This window comes from Piliocolobus tephrosceles, chromosome 4 (genome assembly GCF_002776525.5).
Source record: "Piliocolobus tephrosceles isolate RC106 chromosome 4, ASM277652v3, whole genome shotgun sequence".
Lineage (NCBI taxonomy): Eukaryota > Metazoa > Chordata > Mammalia > Primates > Cercopithecidae > Piliocolobus > Piliocolobus tephrosceles.
The window spans coordinates 165,830,450-165,849,497 of NC_045437.1; positions in this window are offsets into that span (position 1 = coordinate 165,830,450).

The following is a 19,048-nucleotide window of genomic DNA, read 5'->3' on the forward strand; positions in this document are numbered from 1 at the left end:
GCCATATGGTTTGTGGACAGTAGCATTTGGACAACTGAGGTAAAAAGGAGTCTTATGGCACCGTCAGCAGCCACATTTGCTCACCCGCACTCTCTCAGCTCTCACTTGTCCCATACGTGCAGATGGGGCCCTACTGCAAGACTTTTTGGCTTTCCTCCCAACAGCTTCCATTGACTTACAAAGAGTGCAGGCTGGAAGCACTGGGATTTCATTCCCCCAGAGAGCAGCCAATGGCACCTGGGAGTTGGTGGATATATACCCCTGTGGTGAGAACTCCGAGATGTGTTTTACACTGGCTCCCAACAGTCCCTAGTGGGGTTATGCCCCCATTGCCCACCATGATAACTGGCTCAGTAAGGCACCGTTTACTGGCTTCTTTACCTTCCCTCTCTCATATCCCCATCCCACTACAGGTGCTACTTGGACCCCCTCAAAAATAAAGCACTTGCATTAAAATTCTTGTCTGGAGTCATATCCTGGAGAATCCCAGCCTAAGAAAGCTCAATATGAGGATATCTGTGAAAAGGCAGGTGGAACTACGTAGAGTATGTGACCTGTCTCTGAAGAGTGATCCCCATAGGGCATTTGGAAATGGCACAGAGGATGTGCCCTGGAGTACCCACATGTATTGATGGAAGTTATAGAATGTGAACTTCCAGATGCAAATGTACCAGTAAAAAGTGCATTGTTTGTGTGCATGTGCAAGCCAGGGAGTGGGGATTGTGGGGAGAGACTAGGAGGTAAGGATGTCTCATCTTCCGTTATTATTAGGATTATGACTGAGAAGACAAAGCATCACTTTGAGATTTCTCTGTGTGTTTGAAAAGGCGGATGAATGTTAATGTATTCCAGGAAGTACTGAACACCAACTTGAAGCTTTTATCCGCTTTTCTTTGCTCTAATTTCTAAAGCAAAAATGCCTTTCCTCCAAATACTCTATTAAAAGGACGTATGAAATTAATGAAACATATCATTACTTTTACAATGGCCAAATTATAGATTTGTCACAGTACAGAGATGGAAACTCATTAAGTTATTGTGTTTCTGCCTCACATTTTATAGTGTATTAAAATAAAAAGAATTTTCCAAACCTACCAAACCTTCTTTTTCTCTATTGTCTTTCCACAACTTCTTTCATAGTTTGAGCTTCAAATCATCTAACTTATCTCTCTATGCCTATAGTATCGGCAGAACAGAAATTAAGAATAGCTGTGGCTGAAAATGAGAATCTCAATTTGGGGTTGTAAATTTCATGCTTTATTTGAGAACTAGGATAGAGTTGACAAGTCTTTCCATCCTTTGAAAGCAGATGAGTAGAGTAGCATTCTTCTTTTATCATCCTGTCAAACTCCGTCCCTCATATCTTTCAGGGAAACTGTGAATTATTTATCCCACTGGGTTGGGCATTTTAGCAAACGTCAGCACTGTTGCAGTGTGAAGCCAAGCTGATCGTTCAGTTACCCTCTATATTATACTGAACAATGTGACATCTTTTGGTTAGATGCTATGTATACAGGAAAGAATGATATGAGAAATGGAGCATGAATCAAAGTAGAATCCATCAGTTCTCCTTCTAGACTCTACTCCTGCACTTAATTAACTACAATTACATTCTTTGCAAGAACAAGAGAATCCTCTCATGCTTATCCAAATGAACACTTCTTAGTTTCCTTTTATTTTCAGACTGAGTTTGCATTATAAAAATTACTGCACAGGGACAATTTGAAAAGAATTATTTTTAAACATTCACAAACTTTTTTTCACCTTGAAAAAAAATAAAGCACACAAAATTTCTCATGAGGCACTTTACAGAAAAAGCATCTTTCTGACCTTGATCATGAAGTTACGTGCTTCTTGTCATATTCTGGAAAGTCATCTAGGAAATTACCTGCTGAGGGAGAAATACATTTCCTTTGACTCTTTCCCACATTCTCTTGGGTAACTTTCAGTTACTCTTTGTCTCAGTCAGGGTTCTCTAGAGAAACAGAACCTATTATCTATACATATTAATGGAGAGAGATTCATTTATATTTATGTCCCCCTCAATTATATGTATATATTGGAGATATGTATATAAAGGGAGAGAAAGAAAAAGAGAGATTTATTTTAAGGAATTGGCTCATGTGATTCTGGGAGCTGGCAGGTCTGAAAAATATAGGGCTGGCTAGCAGGCTAAAGACTCAGGCAGGATTTCTGTGTTACGGTCTTGAGACAAAATTCCTTTTCCTCTGGGAAGCCTCAGTTTTTGCTTTTATGGCCTTCAATTGATCTGATGAGGCTCACCCACATTCTGAAGGATAAACTGCTTTACTTAAAGTCAACTGATTGTGAATTTTATTTATTTACTTATTTTTGTTTTTTTGGTGACAAGGTTTTGGTTTTTCATCCACAATGGAATGCAGTGGTGTGATGATCATTACTCATAGCAGCCTTGACCTCCTGGGCTCAAGCGATCCTCCTACTTCAGCCTCCCAAGTAGCTGGGATTATAGGTACATGACACCACGCCTGGCTAATTTTTATTTTTATTTTTGTTGAGCCAGTGGTTCACCATGTTCCCTGGGCTGGTCTTGAACTCTTTGGTTCAAGGACCTTCCTGCCTCGGCCTCTCAAAATGCTGGGATTACAGGTATGAGCCACTCTGCCCAAGTGATTATGAATGTTAATCATATCCACAGATACTTTCATGGAAACATTTAGACTAGTGTTTGGTCAAGCAACTGGACACCGCAACCTAGCCAAACTGACATAAAATTTACCATCACATCCCTCAAAAGGAAATCATTGCCTTCAGGCCTCATGTTGCATTAGAAAAAACATGATATTCTGAATGAGAAAAACTTCGATTCAAAGTCTAGGTCTGCAACCTACTGGATATCTTTGGACAAGTGTAAAACTTTTTGAGCCTCAGTTTTCTTATTTATAACACTATGTAATCAATGAATATTCTTTCTATTACAAGACACAGAAAACTCAATCCAGTCAAGCTCAAGAAAACAAAAAGGGGATATACTGGCTTAAGTGCCTAAAATCAGTGTTGGACTGAATTCAGGGTTCAGTTTGATTCAGAATGCAAAAGATGTCATGAATATTCAGTTAGGGTCTCATTTATCTTTCCCATATATCAGCTCCCCTTGCTCTGTGTTGGTTCCATTCTCATATAGACTCTCTCTGTGGTGGCAAGTCACTTCTAGCAGCTTCGGTCTATGACCTTTGAGGTTAAAGACCACCTTTCAGCTTTCCAAACATGCCATTACTAACCACTTTCTGTGTCCCAGAGTATAAAGTGTTACAGCATAGCTGAGGTTGACACAGACTATTTCCTGGAGCTGAAGATAGAGCTCTGTCATACTCTGTTTTGTGTTGCTATAACAAAATATGGAGATTGGGTAATTTATAAGAACAGAAATTTATTTCTTAGAGTTCTGTAGGCTGGGAAGTCTAAGATCAAGCTGCTAGCAGGTTCAACTGTCTGATGAGGACTGCTGTCTGTTCCCAAGATGGTGCTTTATTACTATTTCCTCCAGAGGGGAGGAATGCTGTGTCCTCACGTGGCAGAAGGCAGAAGGGCATGCTAGCCAAATGCTGCGTGAAGCTGTTTTTGTAAGGGACTTAATCCCATTCACAGAGGAGTAACTCTCATGGCCTGATCACCTCTTAAGTACCCCACATCTTAATACTATCACATTGGCAACACCTGAATTTTGTAGAGGACACACTCACACACACACTCAAACCATAGCAAGCCCCATTCAAACAGATGGACAGAGAGCAGAGCCTGCTTATCGAAGAAAAGGAAACAGATACTAGGGAGGCAAAGACAAATGTCCACTGCATGATAATGCTAGTACTTAACTCACAGAGTGGTTATCAGGACTTAAGATGTGTTTGTAAAGCCCATAGAGAATTGCAGAATTCTATGAATGGCAGGTATTGTATTTGATATGTTTCTATTGGTACAAACTTGGGAGAACTCTGAACTGTACAGACTTTGTAGCATTGTAAAAACACTGCTTCCATCTTAGCTTTGACTCTCCCAGGTCTTTCCCTTTCTTACTCACTACATTTTTCTGAAAGAATTGGCCTTAGAATAGTTCATTGAAGTTCAATCTCTTTCCAGTCAAATGTGCTCTGATTTATGTAGCTAACTAAGTACCTGGCTAAATAGTCTCAGGCATTGGAGCACACTGTGTTAGGTCAGGTATACAAATATACATTTTAGGAAAAAAATTTCAGGTGAATTTTTAAAAATGATGAGCTATTAGAAGATTTATCGTACATAGTCTTATCCAAAGATGGGCAACATCGTCTTGATATATCATTTTTGTGTAACCAAGATGTCCTAAAGAAAATGAATAGAAGTGATTCGAAGTGAAATTTTGGCAACTCGAAATGATAGTAGGATAATTTTTAGTTAAAATTTAAATGATGGGAGTTACAAGCAGGAAACAAAAAAAAAACAACCGTAATGGAAATTCTGAAAGATTCTATAATCAGCTTATCTTGCATGACAGAATTAAAAGCAATGAATGAAACAGATGGGCTTTTGGGGTAAAGTTAAACACAACACCCACTACTCTAAGCTCCTTATTTCATTGTTTTAGTTCTATGCCCAAACTTTCTTCTTTCTTCTTCTGTCTAACTTCTTTCGCATCATCTTTATACTCTATTTTCAATGAAACTTTTGGGCTTGTCAATGGCATCAGTGCTTGTAACTTAATTCAGTCTGTCTTGGGGCAAAACAAAGTTGTGTGTGTGCGTGCATACACACACAGTGGTGATAGTGGTGAGGTGATATTGGAGATGTTGGAATTAGAGATTCTGAAAATAGAAGTTATTCTATTGGCAAAATCATTTTAAGCACATTGGAATTGGAAGAGATTGTCAGGAAAGAATATTCCTAAAAATCCACTGTGGCAATCCAAGTACCAAACAAAATCTTGGATCCGAGCTTTGATGGAGACTGGGAACATTGTTATTATTAATATAAAACAGAGTGTTCAATTCTTGTAACTGCATCTTAAAGAAAAGAACGGGAAAATCACTATTAGAAGAGAGAAAATAAGATGAGGTAGCAAAAGACAGTTAACTCCTAAGAAGGGATTTATAATAGCCACATAAAATTTGTGCCCACGTATTTCTGAATAGTTTTTCAAGTCATTCTATTTTGTTTTTAATTCCAATTTTTTTTAAAGTTGTGGATATTTGCACAGTCAAATTATTTTTTGTGCTATGCCAATAACCTGGTTAGACAGTTGAGGATTATTCTCATTCTTTGGCTGCTGGCATTAGCCTTCAGTGGGTAGGGGAGGCAAATGTACTGAAATACTGACTTGGAAAAACACTAGAAATTTTTGAAGAAATATTTAGTGGTAAGTCACATTTCAGCCCTCTCAACTCTTGCAGAGTTCCAAGTACATGGAACTAAAGGAAAACGGAATACAAATCAAGTGAAAGAGAAAAGAAGAAAAACTATTCAAGCCAAAGACTGTGTAGGTATTATAAGAGTGGTATTTACTTTCTCATCCACATCTTGAATCATAAACAATGATTCATTTAAATGATGATCACTCCTTAAAATGTTAGTCTTCTAGTAAGCACTCCCAATTCTTTATATTTTTCTAAACATCACAGCAAGATTTTTGTCCATCAATACTGTTACAGGTCATCAGTATGAGCATAAGCCAACTTGGCTTCAGCATCTTTAATTCAAGCTAACCAGAGAGGTTAATATACTGACGATAATTGAATTTTACCCATGAACATCACTGCCATCTAGACACAAAGACAGAAAATGATTTTTTAATATCAACAATAATATTTATGGAGTGTTTGCTAAAGACTGTGTTTTCCAGAGATTATTCCAATCAATATGTATATATCAACCCTCTTGAGTAAGTGTGATTACCCCCACTTTTTCAGATGAGGAAACTGAGCCTCCAATAGATGAAAGTAACCTGCTACTAACAGAATTTCATCCCAAGACTTCTGACTCCAAAGCCATATTTTTAACCACTCGTGCTGTAATCAGGGGTGAACCTTGGTTGATACTTGATTTTTAAACAAATTGACATTCTTATGCCCTGTTTTGCAGATGAGACAAGTCGGTAGCCACTTTAAAGTCATCACACTCTTCTTAAGCTGTGGAGTGAGGAATGGAAGTGTCTTTTCCAATTGACCTGAATGCATTGCTGGCCTACTTACTGAGTGTTTTCATTGCAGCTCCCCCCATTTATGTTTTATTGACAATTTCCCTTTTCTGGAATGGAATCTTGGTCAGATTTCTTAACTTTCCAGCCAACTTTGGTTCAAGACATTCTCGGGAGTTTTTGTAAAACTTGATTTTGTTCATTTTATAAAATCAGTCTCAAACTCAATTCTGAGCTTATTTTCTTTTCCTAATCCTTCCCCTCTCGCCTCATTTATGCTCACCCACCTACTCCACCAGAACCAGTCTTGGTTTCGTTTTAGTGGCTTGAATTGGGTAGGGGAGAGGTATGATCTATTCCTTCCTTTCTCTCGTAAACCTTCCTTGCAATCTTTCTGGGCTGCCTTTTTGTTCAGCATCAATGAGGAAGAGGAGACTACTTATGAGGCCATAGTATGTCATTCATGGGAATGTCTCTGGACTGCTCTAGTTTAATCTGGTTCTATTTGATACTGGAGGCTATGGTTGATTCGCAGTCTGCTTATTTCTTGGAATAAATATTCTTCCCCACAGCCTTCTCTATTGCTAAACAACCCCCCTTCCCTCAAAAGGGCAGTGAGCTGCCTCATTCGGCTCTGCCAATGCCAATTAGTATATGCCATAATCCATTTCCTGAGTTGAGGATCCCTATGCTTAGCCCAGTGGCCCCATGATCTCTACTCTCTGTTCCCACACTTTGTCACCCTAAACTCTCTAACACAGGAAGGCCTAGTACCTTCTGTGGTACTTTTCTGTATTCTGGGGCTAGTGAAAACTGGGAGGGCACCTTCCAGCAGGCCTCCCACTTTTCCAGCAGGCCTATTCCAGCAGGCCTCCCACTATTCCAGCAGGCCTCCCACTTTTAAGAATCTCTAGACAAGGCTTTGTATTTAAATATTCTCCAGAATGTAATGACACCTACTCCAAGCACCCCTTTCTCTTCCCCATAGGGCAGAGGGCATGATGGTTACTTATAATGACAACCTTCTAGAAACTGAGGCTTCCAAACATTTTTCCCAAAAAATGTTGTCATCATACTCCATTCTGGTGGCAGCATCACCCATCCAGGGGATGAGATGCTAGTCTCCCATTCTTTCTGCAACTCATCCTTTCTCTGCGACTCTTTGGGACTGTCCCCACTCCTCCCCATAAACAGTCTCTGGAAGAAAGCACTCTTTCCACAAATATTAAACTCAAAGCCCAACCATATTGCTCTCTTTCTTGTATTAACCAAAGTGGGGATGAGCTATCATGTTGGTAGTGGGAACATACCAGTGCCTCTCTTAGCAGGTTCCACAGGCAAACAACTGGTCCCAGTTGCTGGGGGCTCACTGGTGTCTTGCCAACTTAGACTGTAGTCTCACTAGCAACCTGGCCCTCAACTTTGGGCCAATTAAAAGATGTAGAAAAATCCAATTTGCCATCTTGTAACATGAACGTACACGTTTCATTGTGTACTTCAGCACTTGAGCGTTTAGAGGATTTCCCAAGGAATTGTTCTCTAAGCCTGGTCACGTCAATCAGGAAAAAGCTACTAGATATTTGCCTAATAAGATACATACTTTAGGGGCCTGTTCACTCTTGAAAGAAAAAAGATTTTAGGAAGGTAGATGAGCCACAAGGCTAGATTTACTATGTTTTATTTTATTTTAAAATAACAATCTAATAACAGTGACACTAAATGGAAAGGTTATTCTTCTTTACTCATGAAGGCCTTAAAGCATGTCTTTAAATCAAATAGACTTTAACTCTATTCACTAGCATTATTTTTCAGAGGATACACAAATAGATTCTTTAGGTGTGATTAAATGTGCACCTAAAGCTGGTTTTTGTTTTTTATTATGCTCAACTCCAACTTAAGTTACTATGGCCCAAGGAAACATGTCAAAGACTACAGGCCTATACTCCCAATAGCTTCTTCATTAGATTTTCTATATTGTCAACCTAAAACTACTTACCTTGAAGTTTATGAGACTTCCACGGAAGACCATACTTTCTAAATGTAATCTTCCACTAATCAAATCCACTGTTTTAAACTCCCTTGTTTCACTAGGGACCATGGATATGTTTTCCTCTATGATCTGTCTATTCAAACTCTTGCTTTCCATTAGGATATGTCATCAACACTGCTAGTAAGTAGAACCCACCTCTCTGACTAGGTTAGTGAAGTTCAAATGGAAGTAAAGTACAAAATATTTATTGAAAAAGTGTGTGATTCATAGGAGTCACTACAATCCTTTAAAAAGAAAGATGAACATGTGTATAGCTGCATGGCATTTTTGTCTTATTGTTGATTTTTTTTTTAATTACCCTATAAATAAAAATAAGATGGAGTACAGAAAAACTAATCAGAATTTGTAAAGACTTGCAGAAAAGAGACAAGAAAATAACAGACTACTTGAAAGACAAGAAAGGGGATTAAAAAGGATGAGAAAATATCAAATAAAAAATGACAAAGAAAGAAAACTTAATTTTTATTCACATTGGAGTAGTTTTACATAAACTATAAAAGAAGATAGGAACATTAAATAGATTATTGATTTTAATAGGAAAAAACTAAGGAAAACAGGGAAAGGAGGCTAATCAAATCCTGTTAAAAATAGTTAGAATGTTTGAAAATTTAAAAATTTATAAATTTATGACTGCAAAGTAAACAAGCAGTCAGTAAAAATAGTACCAAGTAAATGTTTTTAATTCAGAGAAAATTAAATATATGTACAATATACCTGTTAAATATAGACAAGGAACAAAAATGGCATTGTTATTAAATACTAAAGAAGAAGACAACTCAAACTCTTGCGGATGCTTGGGCAGGAATTCAAAGAAGTCTATTTATGTCTGCCATTGTATAAGATCCCTCCTTGTCTTCGGGAATCCAGAGCTGGTTTTGTTTAATGAGTATAATTTAAATTCCAAGAATAATAATAATATAATACATTTGAAGAAAATAAAGCTGTAACCTAAGAACACAAAGAGATTATTGTCAAATGATGGACAGCAGTAAGACAGAATCTCCAGTATTTCGACTGGAAATGTACCAGGTGTGTTAACCTTTGAAGAAAAAAAACAAAAAATAAGTGTTTATTTTGATCAGGTGACTATTTTAACCACCAGGGAGAATTTTTTAAATATCTTTTTATCTTACTCTCGTTTTTGTTGCTGTTGTCGTTAGAAAAGCACAATATGACTAATAGAAAGCCTAGAAATATAGTCAAATACAGTTTTCTCTTAAACATATAAAAACAATTCTAAAAGTTCTGTCTTCTGCCCCATTTTCTAAGTAATACATTGTAACTGGTATGTCTTTAAATACTCAGTAAAATTCAGTTGAATAACCTATCTCCCACTATTTTTGGGAAATCAGATTGTTTTTACTCTTACTAAACAATAACAACAACCACACAGCAAAACAACAAAATGCTCAGATTTTTGTACTCTTCTTTGATTATTTCTGAAAGCCAAATTACCCGAAGGATAAGAAAAATCTAAATGTCTTTCAGATTTTTACCTTAGTTTACATACATATGCATAAAAATCTCAATGTGGTGTTTGATCTAGAAAGGCTTACTATTTTCTGAGACTTTTCAGAGTAATTTGAAAATAACTGAACTATGTGAGGAACCCGGATGCCTGACTACATGTAGCATTCCCTCATCTCTGTTTCTCTTCACTCCAGTAGACAGGTTTATTAGGATCTTTTGGAGGGTGTGTCCATTAGCAAATATTCCTCTTCAGAAAAGGGAAGAGTTAATTTTACCTGGACGCACAAGATATAACACTGCCTATATCTCAACATTTTTGCTTGTGGATAGTAGTACCCCGGTTTTGATTCCCCTGGCTTTTAAAATATTCTATTGATCATTAAAATGGAAGTCTTGAAAGATGTATTCAAATTCATTAATTACCTGTAATTTCCTCTGAAATTAGGTATTCGAAAACACAGGAAGTTCAATGATGTAAGTTAAAAAGTTGTGTCTTTAAAAGATGTGTCTAAAAGCATCATTATATAACCAGATTATGGGATATGTGTAATTTTAAAATGCCCAGAATTAATTTGTCATGAACATAACAAATTAGAAAAACCATATATCGCTTCTATGTTCCCTCAGAATATGTTTTGGACCTTAGTTTGTCCTAAAATATAAATTCAGAGATAACTTTGTACTCAGTGAAATTCCCACTTAACTCCAATCCTTTGACACATAAGGTTTCGGCCAAAAGGCAAGACATTCTAAAATAAGACCAGTTAGGCTCAAAAACCACAAGACCTACACTACAAAATTCTCTCCTCAGAACTACCAAAATGCTAACAATCCTATCTTCCTAAGATTGGTCATTGTTAGTTGGTTGATTGGTAATGAATTCAGGAGTCATTAGAGTAACAGGAAAGTCAAAGCAATTATTCAGGTATTTTAAACTAAAATAAAGAAACATTTTGCTATGAAGGGATATAGGATGAAAAGAAACTCCATGCAACCCATTATATAATTGCTCATATCTGTACTTCAGGAAGCTCCTGTCCTTGTGTCTCTTGTCTCATACTGAGGCTTCTTTCAGCCAGTTTGATTTCCTGCCCTACTCTCTACCTCTCCTACCTATTTATCTTCTTTGCCATGTGTAAAGCCCACTTACACGTTCTTCCAGACTCCCCTCTCGTTTCTTATTCTTTGGAAAGCTGTACATTTTCCTGCTGCAAGTCCTTACGTGTATTTTCTTTTTCTTATTATTATGTGAATCTCAAGACATTGCAAAAATTCCCTATGTTTTTCTGTAGAGTGGAGTAAATCATCAGTTAGATGGAGAATGTTTGACCTTTCTAGGTGAAAGATGACTTCCATCTTGAAGAAAAAAAAGTCTCTTATGAATTTTCTGTCTTGTATTTCTAACTGCACAAGCAACTAATTTCTTAGACCAGTGAAAATTAAGATGTGAATTAACAAGTATATTGATATAGCAAATTATAAAAAGCAAGATCTCTGCTAAAATTAAGAGAACGTTATAACCTGATCTGCTTATATTAGAAGAACTTTAGTTTCGCTGGATGTAGAGAGCATATTTTCATAGAACATCTTGCATTGTTTATGTCCACTATGGGTGAGCTCTTTCAAGAAAGCTGGCTCATAAGGTTACTTCAATGCTTTTGAAATTCAAGATGCAGAGTGAACTTTGCCAAACAGAGTACTATCTAGTTCAATGATCAAACACTGTGTATTTGGAAAGCAGAGCTGAATGTCTGCTAATTGTTTGCCTACATTCATGACAACCAGGTATAGCATTATCAGAACCTTTTTTGATATGACTTATTGCTTTCATTTCTTCTTTTTGAATAATTAATTCTCTACATATTTACCTGTAAGGTTTATTCCACCAAAAACCATGTTGATAAAAACCATCTCTCCTGCAGGAGCTGGATCGAAAAAAAAAATCTTCATAAGCACATGTTCTGAAATTTACATCAATTGTGAATTTCAGGACAAATTCCTTTGGTGATGTTCTGATCTCCTATGGATAGTACATTAAGCCAATCATACAAATTGATGTATTGGTTTTATGCCTATCTGGCAATCCTTTTTTGCAAGTTTGCTCTTATTAATTCCCAGTTTCACTCTCTTTTTTCCCTCAGTTGCTAAATAGTCATACAATTATTATCATATTTAAGAAATAAATACTAAGACTACAGGTCACAAATAGGCAGTCTGTTGACTGAATCCAGCATGTAGGCATGTTTCATTTGGCCTGTAGCACATTGAAAAAATTTTTTAAAAATCACCAAAAAAATCAAAATCTCCTAGCTTTGTCTTGAAAAATTCAAAGATCTGCCAATCTTCAGCCCACTTCGACGTATGCTGCATGGTAGCTGCCTGCATTAGATGAAGCCAGGATTCTCCAGTTGAATCTTGCCAGTTCTCACCTCATCCTTCCCACTCATTAATTGCCCATCTGTCCCCTGTAGGTTTGCATAGGCTAGTCCTGATTTTGAATACTTGGAGAGGCTTGGATAGAAGTCCCAAAAGTAAATCACAATTTTTAAAGTAGTCCAGGCTTTTCCAATTAGCATAAGTATGATAGTGCTGACATGAATCTTCATTTATGTCAGTAATTACAGTCAATTCCTACAATTGTCTGACCAAAAAAGGAGGGAAATGCATTTCTATTAGTTATTTGCATCATAAATATTCATAAGTATTTAGCATTCAGAACCATCTTTTATACATCTCTTATGTAGAATTAGAAATTAATTTTATAGGACAAGATGCCTAAAGCTTTATAGCTTTTGTAGATCTTTAAAGAAAGATGTATAAGCCTGAAAAGAGAAATGCAATGATCAATTGGGCCAATTAAGCCTATGAGCCTATGGGGGGAAAAGCCCCTGTTCCCTATTAAACTGAATCTCAAATGTATTTTATGTGGAATGCTTTTAAAAATATGTTTGTTTCTTTGGATAATAAGTTCCTAGGGAGACTACTGTACATTCACTCAGCAAACTCTCATCTGGCATTCCTAGATGCTATACAAGTGGATAGTTCCTAGGCAATCCCATGTTCTTATTCAGTATATTGTGCTTATCTTTGTATTTTCATCAGTTTAGAAGTCCTGGAAGATATCCATCAGCAAACAGGAAATATGTGTCTAGGTAAATATATCAGGACTCAGCATACAATTTTAAAAAGAATAAATGCACACAAAATTGATCACTTTTTAACTAAAAATTTGTATGCATGAGAATGGTTATCACAGACTTATAAAAAGTTTTAAATTAGAAACAATCCAACTGGCCTTGTTAATAAGTGCTTGTCTAAATAAATCACAACGTATTCCTAGGATGAAACACTTTTAGTATTACTATTGCTATGTAACAATATTACTTAGTGCCTTAAAACAACACACATTTATTATTTCACAGTTTCTGTGAGTTAAGAGTGCAGGCAGAGTTTAGCTGGGTATTTTGCTTAGAATATCACAAGGCTGCAACCAAGATGCTGACAGGGGCTGCAGTGTCATCTGCGGCTTGACTGGGGATGGATCTGCTCCAAGCTCACTCAGGCTGTTGGCAGAATTACAGCTGTGGGACTAAGAGCTTCAGTTTCTTCGTGTCTGTCAGCTGGAATTCTATCCTCAGCCACTAGTGGTCACCTGCAATTCCTTGCTATGTGGGGATTCTCAATATGACCATCTACTTCCTCAAAGCCAGCAAGGGAAAGAAAGAGACTCCTGAAAGATGGGTATTCTAATTTTATGTAATATAAAGTCATTCATATACAAGTGATCTTGCACATCCTATCAACTTGACATATACTATTTGTTAGAAGCAAGTCACAGGTCCCACACAAACTCAAAAAGCACACCAGAATGTGAACACCAGGAGGTGGGGATAATGTGGGCTACTCTTAAAGTCTGTCTACCACACTCTGCAACATCAAAATTATGTTTCGACAAAAAAGGTCTTGGATATAAAAAAAATTCTAAAAATATGGCATTGGGTTCAAACAAAGATATAATTGCAGTATTAGCTTTTATATCAAATATATGAACACATTTTATTAACATATATACAAACGTAAAAAGAAAATATATATACATACATACACACATAGAGCAAAATTCTAAATAATAGATATTATTTATTACCAATTTATGGGGACTCTACTTTGTACGTTTCAATGTATTCCAGCATTTCCACAGTCAACATATATTTCACTTATAGTTAGAAATAAACCAGCTTTTAAAAGTTTCATACTTTTGAGCATGCATGATATTTATTTAGTTATAAATTTTCCTTATCAAAATAAACCAAGGATTTTGTTTGTTTTCAGGAGTTTTTCTTCTTTTAGTTTATGATGAAATCCAAGCACTTATTTTCAGTAGACTGCTTGGTTGGAACATGGTTTTTCATGAGCTGGAACTTGTTCATCATTAGCTCTGAAAGCCCTTATAGGATTCATTTTTGTTGTTTTTTTAAGAGTTAAGTAATTAATTTTTTTAAAAAGAAATAATCTTTCTTTAATACATGATTATTTGTGGCTGCTGTTATCTCTGATTCCTATGGTGGTTCTGAAATGAAAATGTTCCCTTGTCCCCCCTCACAGGGCATCCAATGAGGGTGTGGCTCACTTCTTCAGTGCCCAACTGCTCAAACCTCTAGGGGAGCAAACAGATGGGCAGGCTGTGGGGCTTCAACCCCACAGCAGTGACTAGGGGTGAATGTCTATAGCGCCTGAAGCCCCAGTGGGCATGTGTTACAGGGTGCTCTTTCAGTTTGCCTATAGGTGGTTTGTATTAACAAGCTCAATTAGACCCTCTACCTTGTTGCAAGGACAGAGAGCTTTCTGTATCCTGGGTTCTTGCCTTAGGTGTACTGGAAGAATCAGATTACACATGGGCTTTAAGAATGAGTGCAAAGTTTTACTGAGTCGAAGTAGCTCTCTGCCAGTTGGGGAGCCAGAAGGGAGATGGTTTTACCCTGGAACTGGGCCGCTTGGTGGCCCCAGCTCTCCTCTGACTGCCCCAGCCAAACTCGGCCTCGTCCCATCGGTCGATGGCCTGCCAGCATGCCAGTGCCTGTCAGCATGCTCTTCTGCTGGGGTGCTCCTCTAGAGGACCAGCCACTTTTGTCTTCTGCCGCTGTGTTCTCACGATGTTCAGCCACTTGTGTGCCTGTCCACTAGGGTATTGGGTTTTTATAGGCACAGGATGGGGCATGGAAGGCCAGCGTGGTCTTGGGAAAACATCTGGGCAGGAAATGCCTGTCCTCACCTAGGTCCATGGGGGTGGAACCCTAGCCAGGGACCACGACGACCTCCTCACCTCAGCACTTCCCCCTTTTTGTATTATTTAAAGGGACCACGCTCTTCCCTTCCCAGCACTTTCATATCAGCTCCATCCTTATGCCACCTGACAAAAACAGGATCATAAGTTCCTCAGGTCCCTTCATGCAGGACATATGTTCTCTTTGGAGAAGATGGAGTCAGACAGACCAGGACCCAAAGCCACCCTAAGCTCCTCCCAGAAAATATCAGTACTTTTTTGATGAGCTAATAACCTCAACAAAAACAGAAAACACCTAATTAAGTATACTTGGCTGGGGAAAAGAAGCATTTCAACACCCATCTTATCTACCAAAGGATCCTATTACTTGGAATTAGCAAACTAGAAGGCCGGAGCCATAAATAGAGATAGAAAATCACCATTTAAATGTTATTTAATATTATTTAGTGAAAGCCATTAATGTTCTCATTGACGCCTTTTTTTTTTTTTTTTTTTTTCAGTTCCTCAAGATGCGAAGACAAAATGACATGCTTTCTTACTAGGAAATACTCAAAAATCTTGCAAAGCAAAATTGAATTTTATCCCCAACTTTCAAGTTAAATCTGCATATTACAATATAATTGTTTGATAAAACACACCATTAGAGTAGCTTTTCTGCCTAGATATTTGGAAAGTATACTTTGCTTCTCAAATCAAGATTTTTTTAGAGGAAACATATTAGGAAAATAAAAAGAAAAATTAAAGAGGAATCCTTCCAACTAAAATGAATTTTTAGAATCGACTAAAGTAACTTTTTTTGGCTATTGTTTTGTTTAGTTTTTCAGATGTCAAGTCGAGAACTATTATTTTTCCCCATGAAAGCCTCATTAGAGTGTCTGACCACAGTTCTTAGAAGATACATTTGGTACTGCTGGGGAACTGACGCTTGTGTGTCAGCATTTCCTGCCAAGTCTGGTTGTTCTTGGCAAGAAAAAAAATTACTTGGATATAAATTCAGATTGAAGCAGCTGTCCAAAGTCCATGGCCTACATTTTAAAGAGAAATTGCAGAGGAACTAAAGCAGCTCACCAATGGATCCTGAATCTTGGCCTCCTCTTTTTAAACTGCAGTCTCTTAGAGGAATTGCCCTATTCTATTTTTCCTATGTTTACAGAGCTCCAATTTTCTCAACTTTATAAAAGCCTCTATACATGATACTAAACTTCAAATTGTTCCCAAATTTATGTTGAAAGGAAATTATCTGTTTGGCTTCAACCAATACATCTGTATAATTTTCATCCTATTATACCTGACTTTTATATTCAGGTCATTACCCTTCTGGTTTAGTTAACTATGGTTCCAGTTTTATGAATTTGGGAGTTGTATTCGTCCATTCTCAGACTGCTAATAAAGACATACCTGAAACTGGGTAACTTAAAAAAGAAAGAGGTTTAATTGACTCATAGTTTCACATGGCTGGAGAGGCCTCAGGAAAATTACAATCATGGCGAAAGGGGAAGCAAACATGTCCTTCTTCATAAGGCGACAGGAAGGAGAGGTAGCAAGCAAAAAGGAGAAAAGTCCCTTATAAAACCATCAGATCTCATGAGCACTCACTCACTATTAGGAGAACAGCATGAAGGTAATGGCTCCCATGATTAAATTACCTCCCACCAGGTTCCTCCCACAACACATGGGGATTATAGGAACTAAAATTCAAGATGAGCTTTGGGTAGGTACATAGCCAAACCCTATCAGGGGCTACAGTAATATTTCATTAATACAATTTAAAATAAGGGTCACTTTTTCTAGTTTGCTAGCATGTGCTAGTTCTTGGCCCATGGTAGATGTGTGATAAATATTTGTTAAATTAGTTATGAAAAATGAATTAATTCAATTGCCATTTTCATAGGTCAAAATTTCATATAATTCAACCTAATACTCCATAGCAATATTACAGAAAGTAAATAATGTATCATTTGGAAATTGTGTAGGCAACAGAAAATACAATTAACATTGGCTTGAAGAGTTAGCTGGGAATCTCTTTCTCACACATAAGAGGAAGCCTGGAATTTGGTAGCCCAAGACTGTGGCATGTACTCATGTGTGATTTTCATATTTATGGTTACAAGGTTGCAATTCCTCCTGAAAGTCTATTATCAACATTTTATGCAGGAAAGACAAGAAGGAGCCAGTATCTACCTGTTTTAAGGAAGCAAAACCTTTTTCAGACATCTTTTTGCTAGATTCCCACTGCATCTCAGAAGCTATTACTGTGTCTCATGGCTACCACTTGCTGTAGTGGAGACTAGCACATTAAGGGGATTTTTGTTTGGACACATTTCCACCCCAAACAAAATCAGTGACCTGTTAGGAAAGAACAGACTATTAATTGGGTAGGCATTAGCAATGTCTGCCAGAAATGAAATGATCCATATAAAGTGCCTAGTGTCTGGCACAGAACAACCACTGTAGCTGTTACTGCTTATTTATCAACTAATATTATTTCCCTCTTGCAATTCTCTCCGTAACCAAATATTGAAATCATACCAGATGGGTTTAAATTTTAATACCTTTGCATTCTGTCCAAGAAATTCTATGAAAGCAATTATTTTTTAAATTTAGCAAATATTGTCAATATCTCTATTTTCTTTTTAACATTCTAAATTATTCAAATTCTTCAATCTTGTCACTATTTCCATTTTTTCAAAAGGTTATAAACCCTTATTAAACACATCTATGATGTAGATGTTATACTAGGCATGAATGTACTTTCAATATTGAATAAAACATGACTATATCTTATGAGTACAGTGATCCTGTAATTCATCACCCAAAGACACTTTGAGAGTAAAAGAAGGAATTAAAATAATTATCCAATGTTAACTAATCTAAACTGTAGTGAATCTAGTACTTCCAGACAAACCCAGAAATAAAGTTACCCTACTTAAGGAGTTCACCATCTTTTATGGAGAGACAGATACACACACAAATAGTTATGACACAATGGGCTTTAATTACTAATATTGGTGTATATTAGGTGCTGTAGAAACACAGAGGAGGAAGTAACTAACCTTTCCTGAGGTAATCGGCTTTCTCAAACTAGACTTGTTCTTTGTACAGGGTATATTTCCACATGACCCCAGATGAACATATTTGCTTGGCTTTCTGGCACAGCCCTAGCAATGACATGTGCTTGTTTTTGCAGATGTGGATCCAGGTTTAGACTGCTGTCCACTCCCACCACACACACACACACACACACACACAGAGTGTTGGTCCCTGCATCTGCATGTTGGCCAAACTAGAGCCCTGAGGGTGCTAGCTACACGAGAGCTGTTCATGACAAATTGAGAAGCATATGGATATAGCGGGAAATAGTGAATGAAAATAAACCAACATGTATGTTCTTTTTTCTCTTTTCCCACAGACAGACTGTCATGAGGCACAATAGTTTTGTGGCTTCTCAGAACCTCTGTTCTGTTCCAGTGATCAGCTGTATCTATTATCAGGGTGGCCAGGTAGTTCTATCCCTCATAGTGCTTTCTCTCCCTTTCTGCTTCACTCCCTTCCTTGTGTCCTTTTCCTCTGGGATTGTACCAAGGCTAGTATATGCCATCATATCTTATTCTGTACATTCTGTCCCCAAGTAAACTAATTCATCTTCACTTTCAACAACCTACCCAGTGCCTATTTCCCGAAGGGGGCACTTTATAAGTAGTAAAAGTCTTTTCGGGTAAATACTCACATTTTATTTGCTTTGACTGAGGTCAGGAACTAGTTGTAGGCCCCAAATTTGACTATTTTCTGTAAAGGCATCAAGACTGGATAAAGAAGTCTCACAAAGATATAGCTATAGAAACAATGGCTGCCCCTTCAAGCCAGTCGGCTATTTTTCTACAGTTTTAGGTTTTGTAAACAGAAGAAACCTCAACACTGCAAGGATACTCCTGGGTCAATTCATGCCAGACTGTAGTATGTTCAGACCTGTAAGAAGCAAATTTAAGAGGCATTTTTTGGCTATTGAAATGTCAATTATTGGGATAGTTTAATGCTCCCTTTTCTGGCACCATATTCTTTTTGTTAGCAATAGACAACAGTACTGTATTTCAGAGAT